The 18,384-nt window shown below is 41.6% G+C and overlaps 1 protein-coding gene and 1 pseudogene across 3 annotated transcripts in view; both read right to left on the bottom strand.

Moving 5' to 3' along the window:
- Nucleotides 1-18,384, bottom strand: part of LOC102734599 (phospholipid-transporting ATPase IB) — a 567,820-nt gene that overhangs the window by 231,654 nt on the left and 317,782 nt on the right. The window lies entirely within an intron of this gene.
- LOC115938193 (U6 spliceosomal RNA) lies at nucleotides 9,450-9,563 on the bottom strand (annotated as a pseudogene).

Raw genomic sequence — 18,384 nt, 5'->3', positions numbered from 1 at the left:
TGGTTTGATCCCTATCCAGCTGAATTCCTGAGAGGAGACGAAATCCAGGTCTCCTACTCCTCCGCCATCTTGCTCCGCCCCTAAAGTTGATGCTTTTGTGTCAAGGAGTTTAGCAATAAGCCAGCCAACAAGCAGGTAGCAAGTCAAATATACTCACTACAATGCCACTCTGGGATTTGAATCTCCAACAAATCAAGTCATGATTGTGATGACTTTAAGCAAAATCTATGAAAGTCCAACAGCTGCCTTTTCCCAAAAAGCAAGAATAAAGAGAGAACCTGATGGGGGTATATAAACCGAGTCATACTCCAGCACTTTAGAAGCATGAAATTCTCATCAAGGATTTATTATGCCCTCGGCTGTGATGCCTTGAGAAAATATAATTCTAGCACACACGAGGGTTCAAAACAGATGTCAAACAGCTAATTTCTACAGAACTGAATAGGCACCATTTCACTTCAGCCATACAAACTATTTTAGTATGCCAAGTTGCCACGAAGCACAAACCAGCTCTTTTTTAATCTTAATTTGTAACATGGAATCACATGCCACATTTAAGTATTCCCAGCATATAGTACATTCAACCTATAAAACAAGATTTCCAGACCACATTTGAGCTAAGCTAGGCACTTGGGACAGTCCTATAACCTATTTTAGTGCCTTATGAATAAAAATACAAAATCAAAGATCTTTAATCAACTGGAGAGATATTCTACCTACTTTTTTGGCTAACACAATAGATTCTAAAATAAAAAAAGTTTTCCTTTTGAGACTTAAAAAAATTCAGTATCCTGGAGTATCTAATTTTATGGGATATGTGTTCCTAAAATTTTTTTAAAGATTTATTTATTTATTTGAGGGAGAGAAAGAGAGAGAGAGAAAGAGAACGTGTGGTGGGGGGAGGGACAGAGGAAGAGGGAGAGAGAATTTTAAGCAGGCTCCATGCTGAGAGTGTAGCCCCACATGGGGCTCAATCTCATGACCCTGAGATCACGATCTGAGCTGAAACCAAGAGTTGGACACTTAACCAACTGAGCCACCCAGGCACCCCTGTGTTCCTGAAATTATAGAACTTACTTTCTAAAATTGTTTCAAATATAATGCTTAAGTAGAACCTTTGGTAACTGCTTTTCTAGAATTAATGATCATGCATTAAATTTATCTGATCTACAAAAGCCCTGGTCTCAGAATGAGTTTCTAAATTCCGAATTGCAATATCATCTGAGCAAACTTAAACAAATCCCTTCCCTTCTCAGAGCTCAGAGGTCTCATCTGTCAAAGAGAGGTAGACCTCTATTACTGACTTGTAGACTGAACTCAGTTGAGCCAAGGAAGTCACAAGACACTCCCCCCAGGGGCACCCAAGAGAACTTCAACTAAAGCTACAACACTTACTCATTAACCAGATTCACTGAATGCTTTTACTAATTGGACTCCCAAACTTCTTCATCCCATATAGAAAGTCCTTATGACAGAAAAGGAAGTTTGAAGACCACTGGCCTAGATCAATACGTCTTGAATTTTAAGTGAATATCAGAATCACCTAGAGAGCTTGTAAAAATAGAGGTTTTGATTCAGAAGTGTGCATTTAACAAGCTCCCAGGTGATGCCGATGCTGCTTGTGTATGGACAGCACTGATGGAGTTAGCACTGACCCGGACAAGATCACAGAGCTCTCTGGTTCAAATGTTTTAATTAGCTAGGCTTACATTTCCATAGCACAAGATACATGTAAAATTTTCATAAGGTGACATTTAACAATTAGCAGGAACACTGAATCTTATCCCCTTCTTTCAAGCTTTGTATATATAGGTTCTTCTTTGCTTTGAACCCCCAACTAGTGAGTACAAAATAGGGCTGGAATTTCATTTAAAATAGTCTTCCAATCTGAATGTCTCACATAATAGGCTGAGAGAGAGGAAATACTAACCAAAAATATGGTCTACAGGACTTTGTAAGTTTTTTTTTTTTTAATGATGCAGAAACCAACGAGTAGGATTTAATTTATGAAAATTTCCATTTTCCCATTAACTTAAAGGTAATATCCTTATGAAAGCGATTCTCTTTCCTTAAAAAATTAAAATACTATACCTTATTTCTCATAGCAGCCAGTAATCCTAAATATTTCAGAAATTGCAACATCTTAAAAAAATACTCAGTTTGCAGATAAATGAACACCTAAATAGAGGTCTAAAAATCTAAAAACAATTAAACTACCCTACGTATCTGTTTAATAAGTGCTTCCGTGGCTGACCAACACCTGTTCTGACCCCTGTGTTCTTTCCTTAGATGGATTTAGTGCACTGACACAGGGCCAGTTGTCCAGGCCTCCTGGATAGTTTACCCTTCTGGAACATTCCATTCCTGTGCTCTGACCCAAAATGTGTGACTCTCTCAAATTTAATCTCATGTCTCAGTTCTTAGTGCATCTCACCAGAGCCCTTAGCTCCAAAAGCAGATAATGTTGGCAGCTTGGGACAGTCCCTAGAGCAGAATGGCAGATGGGAGGCTTCAGGGGAGAGGGGGTGGCAGGAAGGAGTGTCTGGGCAAACCCAATAGGTACTTGAGGCTAGTTGATGCGTAGATACAAAGAAGTGAAATTTAAACTCCCTCACTCAGTGGTTCTCAAGTAGACTTAAGTGCCCCCTCATTATAAAAATGTACACATAGAAAAGGAGCTACCTTCTACATGAGGAAGCCATAAGAGATGGTGTCTCAATACCTCACAAAGATATAATTGAAGATGTGGTTCAGGTTTTATTTCAAAAATTCAGTGCTTATTTTTTTTTAACATATAATGTATTATTTGTTTCAGAGGTACAGGTCTGTGATTCAACAGTCTTGCACAATTCACAGCGCTCACCATAGCACACACCCTCCCCAATGTCCATCACCCAGCCACCCCATCCCTCCCACCCCCCACCACTCCAGCAAACTTCAGTTTGTTTCCTGAGATTAAGAATATAGTAGGAAGGGAAAAATGAAGGGGGGGTGGAATCGGAGGGGGAGACGAACCATGAGAGACTATGGACTCAGAAACAAACTGATGGTTCTAGAGGGGAGGGGGGTGGGGGGATGGGTTAGCCTGGTGATAGGTATTAAAGAGGGCACATACTGAATGGAGCACTGGGTGTTATACGCAAACAATGAATCATGGAACACTACATCAAAACTAATGATGTAATGTATGGTGATTAATATAACATAATAAAATAAAATTTAAAAAAAAGAAAAAAAATTCAGTGCCTGACCAAGAGGCAGCCGCATAGGGTTGGGGCTGGAGCAGAGCACATTCTCAAAAGCAGAATGAGTGCTTACAGGGCAAAAAGCCATCCAAGAGATAATGGGTTTGAGCACCATACACCTAGTTGTTAAATAAGCAACATACACAGACTTTCAGGGATGAGCGTCTCTGGCTTTGGTTGCTCTGGCATTGAAGGGTTCTATTCTATCCCAGCATTTCCTCCAAAAATTGAGATGTTTTGGAGGCCCTCCTGTGGAAGGATTTCTCTCCATCCCTAAAAAGTTCAAACCACATTTGATTGGCAATATCAAAGGTGGGGTTTCCTACAAAATGCCGTATGACTGAAGTTACTATTCTCTCCATAACCTTATAAAAAAGCTGCCTCATAAAAGAGCAGACAGGATGACAGACCACAGGTGGGAATATCATGGACACCAATGTTTCAAGAATTGACCCTGGAATTATTTAACAGGTATATCTCTTTCAATTAACTCAATGTATGCAGTGTAATGATTATACCCATTATGGGGGATGAGTTTATCTCCCTCACCTTTCCCTTCCCCTCCTTTTCCATCCTTCCCTCTTCACACGCCACCCTAAATGCCAACCCAGTCATTTATATGGTGGATGTTCAATAGTGACTAACTACCAAAGTCATGATTCTAAGATGAATTATATCTCTAATCATAATTATGAAGAATAGGAAAAAATACAATTCTACTTAAAAATATATTAACTTTCTTTCTTTTGTTTTTAAAGATTTTATTTATTTATTTTAAAGAGAGTACAAGCAGGGGGGAGTGACAGGCAGAGGGAGGAGCAGACTCCCTGCTGAAGAGAGAGCCCAACGTGGGACTCAATCCCAGGACCCTGGGATCATGACCTGACCTGAAGCCAGACGCTTAACCAACTGAGCCACCCAGGCACCCTCATTAACTTTCCTATAAATGGGAACATGCTATTGGTGTGTAATTCTGAAAGACTACTTCTACTCACAGATGGAGACAATGAAAGCAATACAAAAACAATGGTGCACCTCTGTGAGATCTAAGTTTATCACCCATGGAAAGGAGTTAGAAACAGCCCACTATTCCTGTGGTCTAGGAATGGACACTGTTTGCAAATTTTCTGACCAAATACGCCAGTAGCCTTGATTCTGATTTCTACTAATACCCTTAAAAACATTATAGGCTTATTATAGGCTTTTTGTGACAGCTCTTAATGACATGTAGCAGACAACACTCCTTAGCTTCACATAGGGTTCTCCTGGGAAGGGTTACCACATAAGCCTGGGCTTCCGCCTCCCCCCACCGTCTCCTTCGATTGTCATGCTTTGACTACAATAAGCCAACAGTTAGCTCCTGAGTATCATCTTGCATAAGCACTTTGAGGGCTTAACACACACTGGCTTACCAAGTCTTTTCAAATGGTCTCAGGGATGGCGGGCAAAGCAAATCATCCAAACAAAGTCTTCATGTTTAAGCACCTCACCAGGTATTTGCTCCCTCAATGGTGATTTCAGTCTTAAATCACCTTCTATCACAATCTCGAACACCTACATACCCTTGCCCTATTTAGTCACTTTCCAACACTGTGCCTGATAGAAGAAGAATTTACGTTGCTGGCTGAGTAAAATGAGAGACCTAGATCTCATTATTGGTGATACAAATCTGCATGAAATAGCTATGAACCCTGATATGATGCAGACACCCTTGAGAAATACAGGCCAATATGCCACGCGATCTGCTAAGCAACTAATCAAAGAGTCCAGATATCCTGATGGTATTGCTTATTTGGGGAAGTTCTGACGACATTCCCCGTGTGAAGGCTGGCTCCCTTCGCTTGCACCACAGGCCCAATATAGGCGTTGGCACAATGTGACAGCTATGCCACCATCCTGCTTTACATCGTTGTCGTGGAATTCCACAGTCATTTTAGGAATTGAACACATATTTTTGGGCATATATTAAATTCAAATTGTAGAAAGCTTAAAATTTCCATAGCATCCGAAAAGGGCAAAGATTATTTTCAACATGGTATAAGAATTCATTTTTTTTCCAAAAATACCAAGGTTAAATGTTTCCACACTCCAGAAGAGACCTCAGCTTTCAGAAACAGGAGATGAGCTCTCCTTCACACTCTATCAAAAAGGGGAGGAGAACGGAGGGGCAGCCAGGCAGGCTGGAAGCGAGAGAGGATGTGAGAGCTTTTTAAAATTACTATTTGTACAAATGGACCACTATACTAACAATTGATAGGAATAATTTCCTTGTTGTTTAAAAGGTTCACTTGACTCACCCAATATTTAATACTATGGCCTTATGGGGTCACTGATTATCTCAGTATCACACACACTCATACACACACATACAGCACAAAATGTGGTCTTGATTCTCCTACCTTTTAGTATTGAAACTTGAAAAACAACCTTGCTAGTGTCTTAAAGTATTCTACGCTTTTACGTTGAATGCATTACCCAGGGGGGTTTAAATATGAATAACTTTATGACTAGATACTAGTCACCCAAAGTCACCCTTATATGGCCCCTAAATCTTGATTTCAAAATCCAAAAAACTTCTCAACAAACAAGAATTCTCAAGGGGGGAAACAAACCCTAATGACTGATTTGGGGATGAGGCTCTATATTTATCACTGATCTTAATTACTACTTGACTGGTGACTGCCTTCACTGTCCTGAGAGCCTTCTCTTCTATCCAACCTAGGAGGCAGAGATCAACCATCGTACAGTTGTGAGCTGTGAGGGAACCTGATATTCTTTATTCACCGAAAAAAAACCTTATAACCTGATCCTGCCTGCGCTTTGGCCATAAATGCTGCCCGCGCAGCTGAGGCTTTCGAATCGGCTCTCTGGGAAAGGGAGGACACCCTGTCTGCCCAAGATCAGTTTACTCCACAACTAGAAAGGGCTCACTTTGAAATAAGTATCCTCTGCTTGGGGGTTCAGAATTTATGCATCTGTACTTGTGTCCACGACAATTTTATTGCATGTCCAGGAAACAGAACAGTTAAAGTGGCGCTCCTACAGGAGTCTAGCTTCTGAAAACCTAACATCTCCACTAAATGATACAGAATACGGTAAGATCTGGGCAACCACATTTGATGTAAAAATTTAATAGGTCGTATGTTGTGAATTACATACGGGTTTATATTCACTGAAGTCAACTGGCTGCAGTCTGTTTCTTCCTGTACTAGGCTGAAAAGAAGGGCCCAGACTAGGAAGGCTGGGATTTAAATAAAAGATATTAGATCCTTCTGTTCCCAGGCTGAAACAGGGATTAGAATAACACATTTAAATACCTTAATGTTTTTAGCACAAAAAGCATTAATTCGATACTCTGCTTCCTTGAAATCCTTTATTAAAGCCCCCCAAACTCTCTCAGGAGTGTCTGCCTTCCTTGGAGTTAACATACATTTATTGTTCTCCTCTGCAAATTTCACTAGTATTTCAAAACAGCGTGCCTGGTCTCTGCTGTGGGGATGGTGGGAATAGGAAATAGAAGCAGGAGGAAACCTGAGAAGGCTTTGAGTTTTGACATTTCAGAGCAAGCTTATGGCTCCTTCAGGACCAGGGATCATGAGCTCATGCACCACTGAAAATAAATGACGACCAAGACACTTAATAGAATGATTTTAATTAGACCTGCCCTTCACCTGTCAAAAAGGTCACCTGATTACCAATCCAATAAATAAGCCAAACTGTAACTACCTGTACTATGGAAAAAGTGGGGCAGCCTCTCTGCCTCTTGACTTTCAGCCCAGGCCTGATCCAAGCAACCCAGAGCATTAGAGAGCCACAGGAACGGCAGTGACTGACACCATGTGCACCCATTGTCTCAAATTTGAAAATCTGAGAGTGGAATTTGTTGGGTGGAAATGCAGAGAAGTTAGACAAAGCTCTTTCTTCCAAGAATCATATACCCCTTCTCAAATCTAAAGCCTATATTTAATAAGCCACTAATTCTTGATCTCAACAGCAGGAACTGATAATGCTTTCTGGAGGTACATTTGTCCAAACCCATAGAATATACACCAAGAGTGAACTCTAATGTAAACTATGGACTCCGAGTGATAAGGATGTGTCAGTGTAGGTTCATCGATTGTAACAAATGTACCACTGTCGGTGTGTGTGGCGGGGGTGGATGTTGATAGTGGGGGAGGTTCTGCATGTTGTAAAAATCTCTGTACCTTCCACTCAATTTTGCTGTGAACCTAAAACTGTTCTAAAACATGAAGTTTATCGGGGGTGGGTGGGGAAGCAGCAGCATTCTACTAGTACCAAAGCAGAACATGAAAATGACTCCTACTGGTTCGATACATCTGCTAAAATCCTGGAAAGTAACAGAGAAAGATCGACAGACATCAGGCTGATGGGGCAGGAGGGCCTGGGGGGGTGAGTATGGGCACAGTGACCAACCATATGAAGGTCTGTGTAAAGAGAGAACATGAGCCCCAAGACACTGTGTGCCCACAGAAGAAATCAATTATAACAGCTAAGTATAAGAGTAGTCAACTTAATCTACTGCAAGCTTAATTTGCAACTTTCTCTTCTAATTGATTAAGACTTTCATAATAGTACTTCTTTGGACAAAGTCTGGTCTGAAATATAGTTGGCTACGTATTTCTGTCTCCATATTTAGGCTATTATCTACCTGGTCTTAGGGATTTCTTTTGCTCTTCTTTAAAACCTGTAGCACCAAATACAATAGGTAACAAACAAATGTCTGTTGAATTACCCATTTTTCAGTGATTGTTTTGGACTTTTAAACACAGCTCTCCTTGTCCTCCTTCTTAATTTTATTTTTCCTTTCATGCTCAAGAATATACTTATGAGTAATGATCATCTTTCAGTTTTAATCAAAGAAAAAAAAATTAAAGTATTTGTTCATTACAACTCCTGTTCAGAGAAGCCCAAATCTCAACCTTCAAGTCCACCTGGTAGCTATACTTTTCAGAGTAAATTAATACACCAACAACCACATTCATCAGGTTACCACTTCCTGTAAGCAGCGGCCACCACCTAAAAATCAAGTTTGCCCTGTATGTGGTTTGGTAGGCGGGTCCAGTGCTACCAACACCTGCCCGGTTCACCTTGGCTGGCAGCTGCAGTGGACAAGTGAGCAAGATCACGCTGCTGTCAGGGCAGAGAGCCCAATGCTGAGCTTGGCAAGGAGATCAAGACCAGAGCTAGCTACACACATGCCTGCTTGCGTTAGGGCTACAACCACAGAGGAGTTCAGAATGAAGAAATTTCCAGCCAAGAAACCTGAGAAGTCGAGGGGGTGTATCAGGAGCACTTCAGCAGAGGCTCCCAGCTTTATGCATTTTACTTCTCATCCTGTAAGAGTCTAGAAATACAATGCAAAAGGTGAGAAATGCCTAAATCTTGCAATCATACCCACCTCGCAGTTGAGAATGGGAGTCATCAACCAAACTGAGCCTCAACTAAGGGAATGTATTAAGAGAGGCTAAAGCAGTGTCATAGCAAGCAAAGTTAGAGTGAATACCCTCTTTTTCTTTTATTTCTCTCACACAAAAATATAGTATCTCATTAAATTGAATTGACATATACTCTAGATAGAATCTAAAGCAGTGATACCTTTGGTGTTACAATCTTTTTGGCCACGAAACAAAATGACCTGTCACCCACTTAGAATGACCCCGTTTCCAAGGCAAAGTGACAAGTGAATGCCAAGACTTCAGGGACACACAGGTAATAAAAACATGCACTGTGCCCAAAGAAGCTTGCTTTTTTTCCCCCAATCATATAGCCTATGCCAAGATTCTGTGACCTGAGGTCCAAGGTATTCCTAACCTACATGTGGGGAAAGCCTTTATGATCCTGTGGGTTGCTAAGAAAATCCTACCCCCTCTTACAAGTGACCCCGCTTCCCCATCCCTCGGAGAGTCTGTTCTCTTCCGGGTTTTGAGTGCACTCTGTGTTCAGGCTGTGGAGGAGGGAGGACATAACTCAGGTGAGGACCACGTGGGATCAGATGAACAAGGAGGGATCCTGGGGAATGCTTCACGCGAGAGGAATCCATAGATAGGCCAGAACTGGCATCCTTGCCTCCACTCATCCAGACAGACAACCTCCCTGGTTCTGTGTTCTCGCCTCTGTGACCAACAACGAGGGTTTCTAATGTTTCTTAAGCTCTAAAACCTATACTGTTTTTTGTTGTTGTTTTTTTTAATGGAATGCTTCACAAATTTGTATGTCATCCTTGTGCAGGGACCATGCTAATCTTCCCTGTATCTTCCCTGTATTTTTCCAATTTTAGTATATGTGCTGCCAAAGCAAGCATTAAAACTTATACTTTTAAGTTGAAAGCAAACATATTTTATTATTTTATGATAATAATCATAATCACAAAGGAGCAACAGCAAGTGATGATTTAACACACACTACTTATTCATCAGTAACGGAGCTAAGTGCCCTCCATACACTGGGCAATTCAATCCTCACTGCAATTCTGAGAAATGAGGAGTGTCACCCTGACCAACTTGAGGGTGAGAAAACTGGGCTCAAAGAGGTTGACACAATGTGCCCAAGGTCACAGAACCTAACAAGTGGCCAAGACAGGACCTAACCACAGCTGTCTCACCTGAGGTCTGCCTGCTCAGCCACCCTGCTCCATTCCTGGCCACCGTGCAAATACCCACTTGAGAAGCTTCACCAAATTCTGCCGAACAATCGGGCAGGGCCGGGCTGGGGGACAGAGTGCAGGCAAGGGATCATCTACGCCCAGCACTCTGACAGCCCCACAAAGTTACCTGATCCCGAGTCTCCATTCTCGCTTTTGACTTGTGGCTATCTCCGCTGCCACATGCCTCCTGGAGACAGAATACATGCTAAAGGTGAGTAAGCATTTTGAAAGATGGGGGAAAAAACCCCACATCATAGCTTCTACCTGAGTCTTGGATTAAGTGCCCACCACCCTTCATCACCTCTCTGTTGAGGATGCCATCCAGGCTTCAGGCTAGTCCTGGCTAGGAAGGCCCTCCCCTAAGTTCCTGGCTTCAGGGCCTCCCAGGGTTTCTGGATGGAGGTGGGATGAGAAACAGCAGAGAAGAAAAATTTTGGCTAATGTGTCCTTATTTGAATTTATCACCCACTCGCTTAAAGTCCTACATCTGATTGCTTTCCTGTATAACTTTACATAATTTCTTTATATACCAACCCATTAAATTGCATACTAATTCACACTAATATTCATACATGCTGAATATGAATGTATGTAAACACAGATAAGATTGTGAGTTCTTGCAGGGTAAAGATTATGTCCTCAGTTTTTAATTGTCCGTACATCCAACTAAGTGCTTGGCACCCCATGGTGGCTGCCAAGTTTCCCTCCACGGATCACGTTGCAGAAATAATAGAAGCAGTCCTGCTAGACACTGTGAGGGAAATGGAGCACGTGGAGGTTTGGAGCAGTGAGCAAACGGGAACAAAGAACAAACGATGGTCAGCACACCTCTCTCAGAAGCTTTGTCCCTGGGTGAAGTTGGCAGTTAAAGTGGGGAAAGCCTGCCTCTGCAGATGGAATTGTAATAATATCAGTTTTTCTTGAATGATTAGAACTGTGTAATTAGCTCAGTCTGTCTTCATACCCTAAAATCATGTCAGCTGTTCATTAGAACACATCACAAACACAAAAAAAAGTGCAACCGCCACAAGCGTGATCTCCCCATGATCAAACATGGAAGCATGATTCTTCTTCACTCATGTACTAGAAATAGTTTTTCCTCTTACTCTTGTCTCCTAAAGTGAAACGAAACAGCAAATAACCCAAAAAGGATACAATTAATAAAATGGAAGTCCATAATCCATTTTACTCTTCCCAAAGAAAAGGGACAGAAATTGATATAAAATAAATTTCAAACAAGCCTAACTATGTAAAATAACACCAGTGATAAGTCAAACACAGAACTACCCCGTCCAGGGCACCTGGATGACTCAGTTGATTAACTGACTGCCTTCGGCTCAGGTCATGATCCCAGGGTCCTGGGATCAAGTCCTGTATTAGGCTCCATGCTCAGTGGGGAGCCCGCTTCTCCCTCTTCTGCTCCCCCTGCTTGTGCTCTGTCAAATAAACAAATAAAATCTTAAAAAAAAAAAAAAGAACTACCCCCTCCAACAGATGACCATTTCAGTTATCCTAAAAATTGATGTAAGAGAATTACACAATGAAATGTGTAATTCTCTTACATCACAGATGATCTGTTGCTATAATAAAAAATAAAATCTAAAAAGCACTTTATCTCTGAAATGATTAAATATTATTTAAAAAGTTAAAATATGAACTTGTTTATATTTGATCTGAACAAATTTTAAAGCTAAGACCTCTCTGCCTACTTTTGACATCAGACAATTCTCCAGGACACTTTACTTACCTGGGGCCTTATGTGAGCTCCAAACCTCTAGGTAAAGTTCTTTTAAAATTGAAGATATTAATTTTTACTCAAAGAAAAATATTTTTCAACATTACTGAAAAGATAGTTTTGGCTGGTTTTTATGAAGCTAGCTATATATAGCCCATTAAATCAGATTAGTAAAAGCTCAAAAAAAATCACATAGGGTTTCTTCCATTTGAAATGAAAGTCACTGTTTCCTGCAAAGATAACAGTCTGATGGGTCCGGGCAGTGAGCACGGCAATGAGCACGTTCTGTCTGACTTGCTCTCTGATAATCCGAGCAGTAGTAAAGCAGACACCAGGCCAGTTAGTTAATAAGCCACCAATACTCTTTGTCAGCTTTCTTTGTACATTCTGGAGCTCTTTATTGGCAGGTAATGAAGTTCAGGTCATTAACAGAACAAAGAAAAATATATTCAATGATCCAGCCACATAGACTGTAGCAAACTAGCTAACCAATATAAATGTGTCGGGCAATTAAGTTAGATTTGTAACGATAGTCTGACACTTTTGAGGTGCTACAGTGATAAGGCGGGGCTCTCAATCTCAACTGAGTCAAATGGTATCAGCAACGTGCCTAACCGCTCTTAGAACAGGTCATACACACATGATGCTAAGTGCAAGGGGAGTAATTTCTTTTTTCAAGTCCTTGAGTGAATGAAGGAGAGAAAAGTATGCATGAAGGCTGGCTTAATGCACTTTAATGGTCATTAGGAAATATGCATTCTCTATTTCTTCCAGATGCTCTGTCAACTAAGGAAACAGACTTTTCTTTAACTCTGAGGGCTAAGTTTTGACACACATGGTGCTCCTCTCTCTTTCTCTCTCTCTCTTTGTGTGTGTGTGTGTGTGTGTGTGTGTGTGCACCCACCCACCAAGCACAGTGGCAAAGGAGACCCTTCCCACAGTCAGGGAGGTGCTACTCTCCAGAACATTATCCCATGAGTCTCGTGGGGCTGCCAGTTCTCATGACAACACGTCTCCAAGACAGAAGCTGGGAAACATCATCACAGACATGGAGAGACCATCCCTCCATGATGAGGATAATTTTTCCTCTGTGGTCCCCCCACGAAGGCCAGCACCACAATATACCCCAATGTTCACCTCAATACCTGGCCTGTGGCTGGCACTCAGAGAATATTTGTGGACACTCTTCCCCCACTAGAATGAGTCTCCAAATTTACAGCGACACACCACGGCTCTAAAAGGCAGAGCGCTGCATTCATTAAAGGGAAGGGAAGTGAATTACCACACAACCCGAGTGTCTGGCCAACACTCATATGAGTCAGCACTGAGCTGGGCAGCTGAATAAGCTAATGATGGTTTTCTAAATGTGTGTGTGGGTTGAGCCAAAGGCAGTTATGGGACCAGGCCCCTGGGCATTATCATTCGGGCTGCAAGTCCCAATGTGCATCCTCCAGGTCTGTTTGTGATGCCACTTCCCAGATTTACCTGCTTTTTTGCCCATACGGTGTTCTTAAACATGCTGTGGACAGCACTGGCTGTTCCAATAAGGGCGCTAAGATCTATTCATGCACCACTCCAGCCAGCTGCACTTCAGGTGAAGACTGACGGAACCCGAGCGAGCAGCCGAAGACATGGTGGAGGGCAGTGACTCCACCAAAAAAAAAAATAAATAAAGTAAGTAAGATAGAAATCATAGCTGTCTTTCTCTGTGCTAGTTCTGAGAGAATGGAAGGAGATGGCAGGCCAAACCGACCAAAGAATAGTCCAGGAGAAGGGAACAGCTTGAACAGAGTTTGTCAAAAAAACTAAATACACTAAAAATACACAAGTTGATGTGTGGGTAAATAGGCACCCTAATCTACTACAACACATATATGTAGGACTACATATAACTTCTGAAGAGGCAATTTAACTGCAAGAATGTACGCTAAGAAAGTAACCAGATCAGTAGATGAGGTGCCGGGCCTAAGACAGCCCCAAAAGCACCACCCGTAAGTACCACACTGTCAAGAACACCGTAGATCTAAAATGTGTCCCCTTGGAACCAGGAGACGTACATCCATGACATCCATGGTGTACCACTGAATGAAGACAGCAAGCTGCAGGAGAAAATGACTGAGAAAGTGGTTATCTCTGACAAGCACGGATTTAGGTGAATTATTCCTTCCTTTTTGTTCTCTGTGTTTCACACTGAAAATAGGTACTATTATTATCATGAAAAAGCAAGTAAGTTCTTAAAACACAAGCTGATTAAATACCCTTTGATACCTTATTCAATTGTACTCCTCTTTAAAAACTTTCGTGGCCACCTTTGCCCTTGAGCGTAGCCATTTGAGTTATATTACACTGTAGGATATTTACAGACTCACATAGATACATCTCAACATTCTAAATACCAAAACATATGAAAAAGTCCCGTAAAACAAGAGGCTGATGTTTCTTTGCACCCTGCCTCTATGCCTCCCATTCCAGGCACCATCTCTTACCTACAGTCTCAGCCTCACTAAACATCTGCTGATGAGGCTGAATTCAAAATAAGCCAAGGGTGTGGGATTAACTTAGTTCCCTTCAAATAAATACAGAGAAGGTTGTAGAAGACTCAGGAAAACCCCCTCTCCCAAATAAATCACATGTACACAGAAGGCTACATTTCACCAGGAAAATGTGGAGTTTGTACCCTGAAGAGAGCAGTGCTGGCTGTGAGCTCACCGGCACCCCTATACACAATGCACCCGAGCCTCTCTCTGCTTTCCAGTACACTGTGACACAGTCCAAAAGCTCACTTTAATTTTAGACCCTGCACAAACAGAACAACAAATTCTCAGGCTTCAAAAACAGATACGTTGCTTCTACATTACATTACCGAACTACCGATGTAATCCCAGAAGGACTTCTATGTTTTTCCAGAGCAACTCTTTCAAAATAGATATTTTATCTACACGAGTAGGAGCTCTTTACACACAAAGAATTATTTTTAAAGTAAACTTAGATGTCACTGATCAGGAGACAGTATTACAGTTATCTCAAGTAATTCATTCTTCTCAATAATGATCGGAACTTCCGGTTTTAATTTCCTTTTCATTTTTAAAGAAAATCTGCAGAAACCCCATGGGTTTGTTGCCCTCCACTTCTGTCCACACTGCAGCCTTGCCATACTCAAAAGGCCACTCTTCCTACTGCACTTTCTTGAATTCCTCAGGGTTCCCCCTCCAGGAACAAGCCTAAGCTTAGAAGATCACCATTCCAGAAGCTTCCTGATCACATTGTAGGAGGTGATGGGTATATGTCCATTACTTTGACTGCGGTGATGGTTTCATGGGTATTTACATTTGTCCGAACATCAAACTGTACACATTAAGTACGCATCGTTTTTGTATCTGCACTATACCTCAACAAAGCTGCTAAAAACATGTAATAGCAATGGACTCGGAGGGGAGCATTATGTCTATATCCTAAATTGTCTGTCTTCCTGTGTATGCCTAAGTTTTATTTTCTGGTTTTCTGAGTCTCTTCCATATTTGGGCTGCAAATCACACTAATATTTCAAAGACATAATTTCCCCTCTATTTCTCGGAACTCAGACCACTATATTAAATGTACAATAAATCTTTTTTTAAAAAGATTTCCTGAGCACCCTGTGCCTAACGAGGCTCCTTTCCTGACATTGCCTCCCCAACAATGCCCACGCCCTATCCCCTCCCCACCCACGGTCCTGCTGCTCTGCTTTTCCTCCTGACAAATCTGCTCCTCCAACTCCCTATCTCCCCCCTCCACTAACTTCTACTCCATTTTGAAGACCGGCTTCAATGTCACCTCCTCCTTGGGAGAGGTCTCCGCCAACCCCAACAACCTAACCTAGCCAGGCTCCTCTATGTTCTGGAGCCCCTGGTAAATCCCTCAATCAGCACACTCACCTCATCACCCTGAAACGACCATTTATGTGTCTGTCTTTCTCAAGGAACTAATTGCTGGAAGGCAAAGGCTGTTTTCTTTTGTATCCTAGGTACCTAGTTCAATGCGCGGCACAAATAGCACCAATGATAATAAGAGCGTCAACTTCTATCTCATGGAAACAAAAAACCCAACCACAATTTTCTGTTCATCAGATCTGCTCTTAAGAACTTCTATCTAAATTGGCATTAACATTCCATTGTCCTCTAATGACAAACACCAGTGGCTCCACGTAGTTTAGATTTCAAACTTCATAGAAATTTTGGCATAGGACCTAACTGGGTTTCCGTATTCTGATTTCCACATATTGGGACGGAAATGCCTATGGGATGTGTGTGCGGTGATGATGGTGGGGGTGGCTCTTCGCAAATGCTCAAAACATTAAAATAAAAAGAGGAGAAAAAACATTCCGAAAATGCTACAACCCAAACCAGAACAGCTGCTAATACAAACAGGCCCCTTCCCAAATGTAAGCAGGTCACAAGTAAAGGCTCACCTCAAAGCAGCCGCAAGCATACTGTTTACTCTCCATGTGAGGCTTAAAAGCATTTTCGTTGATGAACAGGCCCCGAAGCAGAAACATCTAAACCCATGCTAATGCCCAGCAGAGCAGTAACTTCTCTTGATTAATTTACCAGTACTGAAAGCACAAGAAAGAGATCAAACCACGTTCTGTACTAAACAATTAAACAAGCAGCCGATGCCTCCAGGATGGTGTATGTCAGGATGAAAGCCAGTTGGGGTCGAATGAAAAAGCAACAAATATCTTACATTGATTAATGCTTATAGGATTTTTTCCCCTTCAATGTCATAACATTTCACTCAATGGTCAAACCGAAGAGTTTATATAACATTGAAAACAGAAAAAAGTTCCAAAAGCTTAAGAAAATTCAGATGTGTAGTGAGGAGAAAAATCAGGTCAGTTCTTCAGAACCTTCAAAACCATTTGGCGGAACTCTGAGCAGTCTACTCAAAAATCTTCCCCATGAAATAGCACGGGGGAAAAATCTCATCACCTCCTTTCATTGAAAAATAACTTTGCTACTGCGAGATTTTCTTAATTTACATTATCTAGTCATCCACAATGTTCAATACTATCTATATAGACTGTTTTGAAAACAGAGCCAACATATTGTACAAATGTATCTCTACTTAATTTTTTAACTGGAATTTAAACCAAACTGATTCTCAAATCAGAATGAACAACAAATATGTTAGTAGTTAACCCTCAGATTTTCTGAATTAGCTGAATCAATTTTTTAAAACCCAATGAATTTCTTTATAAGAAGCAGAACTGATTTATATCCTTGTAGAAAAATAACAACCAGGCCAGCTAAAAATGTCATCTTGCTGAAAAGTCACAATTTTCTAATTTTAGATCCCCAAGGAACATTTCTTAGGTAATTCAATATTATCTTAATGAATTTACTGGTGTGTTTGGGGGCTACTTCCTACTTGTTTTTCCTAATCTATAAAATGGGGATGATGATGCATGCCTTGCAGGAGTTTAAGATTAAATGGTGTACTAATATATAAAGCATAAATCTTTAAACTCTATCATATTCCCTCCCTCCGCATACACTCAATACCAGTCTATGCTAGATTAGTTGCAGAGCATTCCCTCTGCTTAGAATGCAACCCTTTGGAGCTAATTTCCCCGCACGTTTGGGGCTCGCCTCCTCTGTTTTCACAAAGAACTCATGTCTCAGAAGGACTCCTTCACAGGCAGCTTTCAGAGCAAAGATTGTTCGGCAAAGGTTCTCTGGTACATGGAAGACATTATGATACCATTTACTACTTCTGCCGAAAAATTAAAACTGAATCCCTTCACATTTTTAAATTCTTATGTGGAAACACAACAAAATTTGGAGATACAAACCTGAAAGCTGACTCTTCTACTGACCTTCCCACAATTCTTTCCCTCTTACGAAGATATATGAGCCCAAAGAGCACGGACATCTACGCATGTTTTCCTACTCACACACTCTGACTCTAATGGGCTCCGATCCCTTATTACTACTAACGGAGAGAATAAATGGGTTGTAGTTGAAGTGAATATAAGTTTCTACTGATCCCCATTTCTGATCTCTTATATGTGTATAGAAACACAAAAACTACTATTCTAAGTCTTCTCAAAGATGGTAACATCCTCCCTTGTCAAAAAATACTTGAAAAACTCCTGGGTAAGATCAGGAAACACAAGGAAGAAGAGTCTCATTTTACAGGGGAAGTAGAGGACTGTAGCACAGACTGAACATGGATTCTCAGTGGGCTCCGGGATTCCCCCAGCTGGAATTAAATGCATCCTATCTGGGGGGCGGAGCAAGATGGCGGAGGAGTAGGAGACCTGGATTTCGTCTCCTCTCAGGAATTCAGCTGGATAGGGATCAAACCACTCTGAACACCTACAAACTCAACAGGAGATCGAAGAAAAGAAGAGCAACAACACTCTCATCAGAAAAGCGACCACTTTCTGGAAGGTAGGACGTGCGGAGAAGTGAATCTGAGGCGATATTCGGGGGGCTAGAGGGCGGGGGAGGGGCCTCCGTCGGCCGCTTCTGGCAAGTGATAGAGCCGCGGAGCACAAAATCGGAACTTTTAAAAGTCTGCTCCGCCGAGGGACGTCACTCTGGTGGCTAAGCGAGGGGTGGAACCCTCCTGGACAGTGTGGTCTCAGGATTCTGAACACCTACGAACTCAACAGGAGATCGAAAAAAAGAATAGCAACAACTCCCTGAACAGAAAAGCAACCATTTTCTGGAAGGTAGGACGTGCGGAGAAGTGAATCC

Source organism: Leptonychotes weddellii, chromosome 3 (genome assembly GCF_054177405.1).
Source record: "Leptonychotes weddellii isolate Sample4059 chromosome 3, ASM5417740v2, whole genome shotgun sequence".
Taxonomy (NCBI): domain Eukaryota; kingdom Metazoa; phylum Chordata; class Mammalia; order Carnivora; family Phocidae; genus Leptonychotes; species Leptonychotes weddellii.
This window is presented reverse-complemented; position numbering and strand designations above follow the sequence as displayed.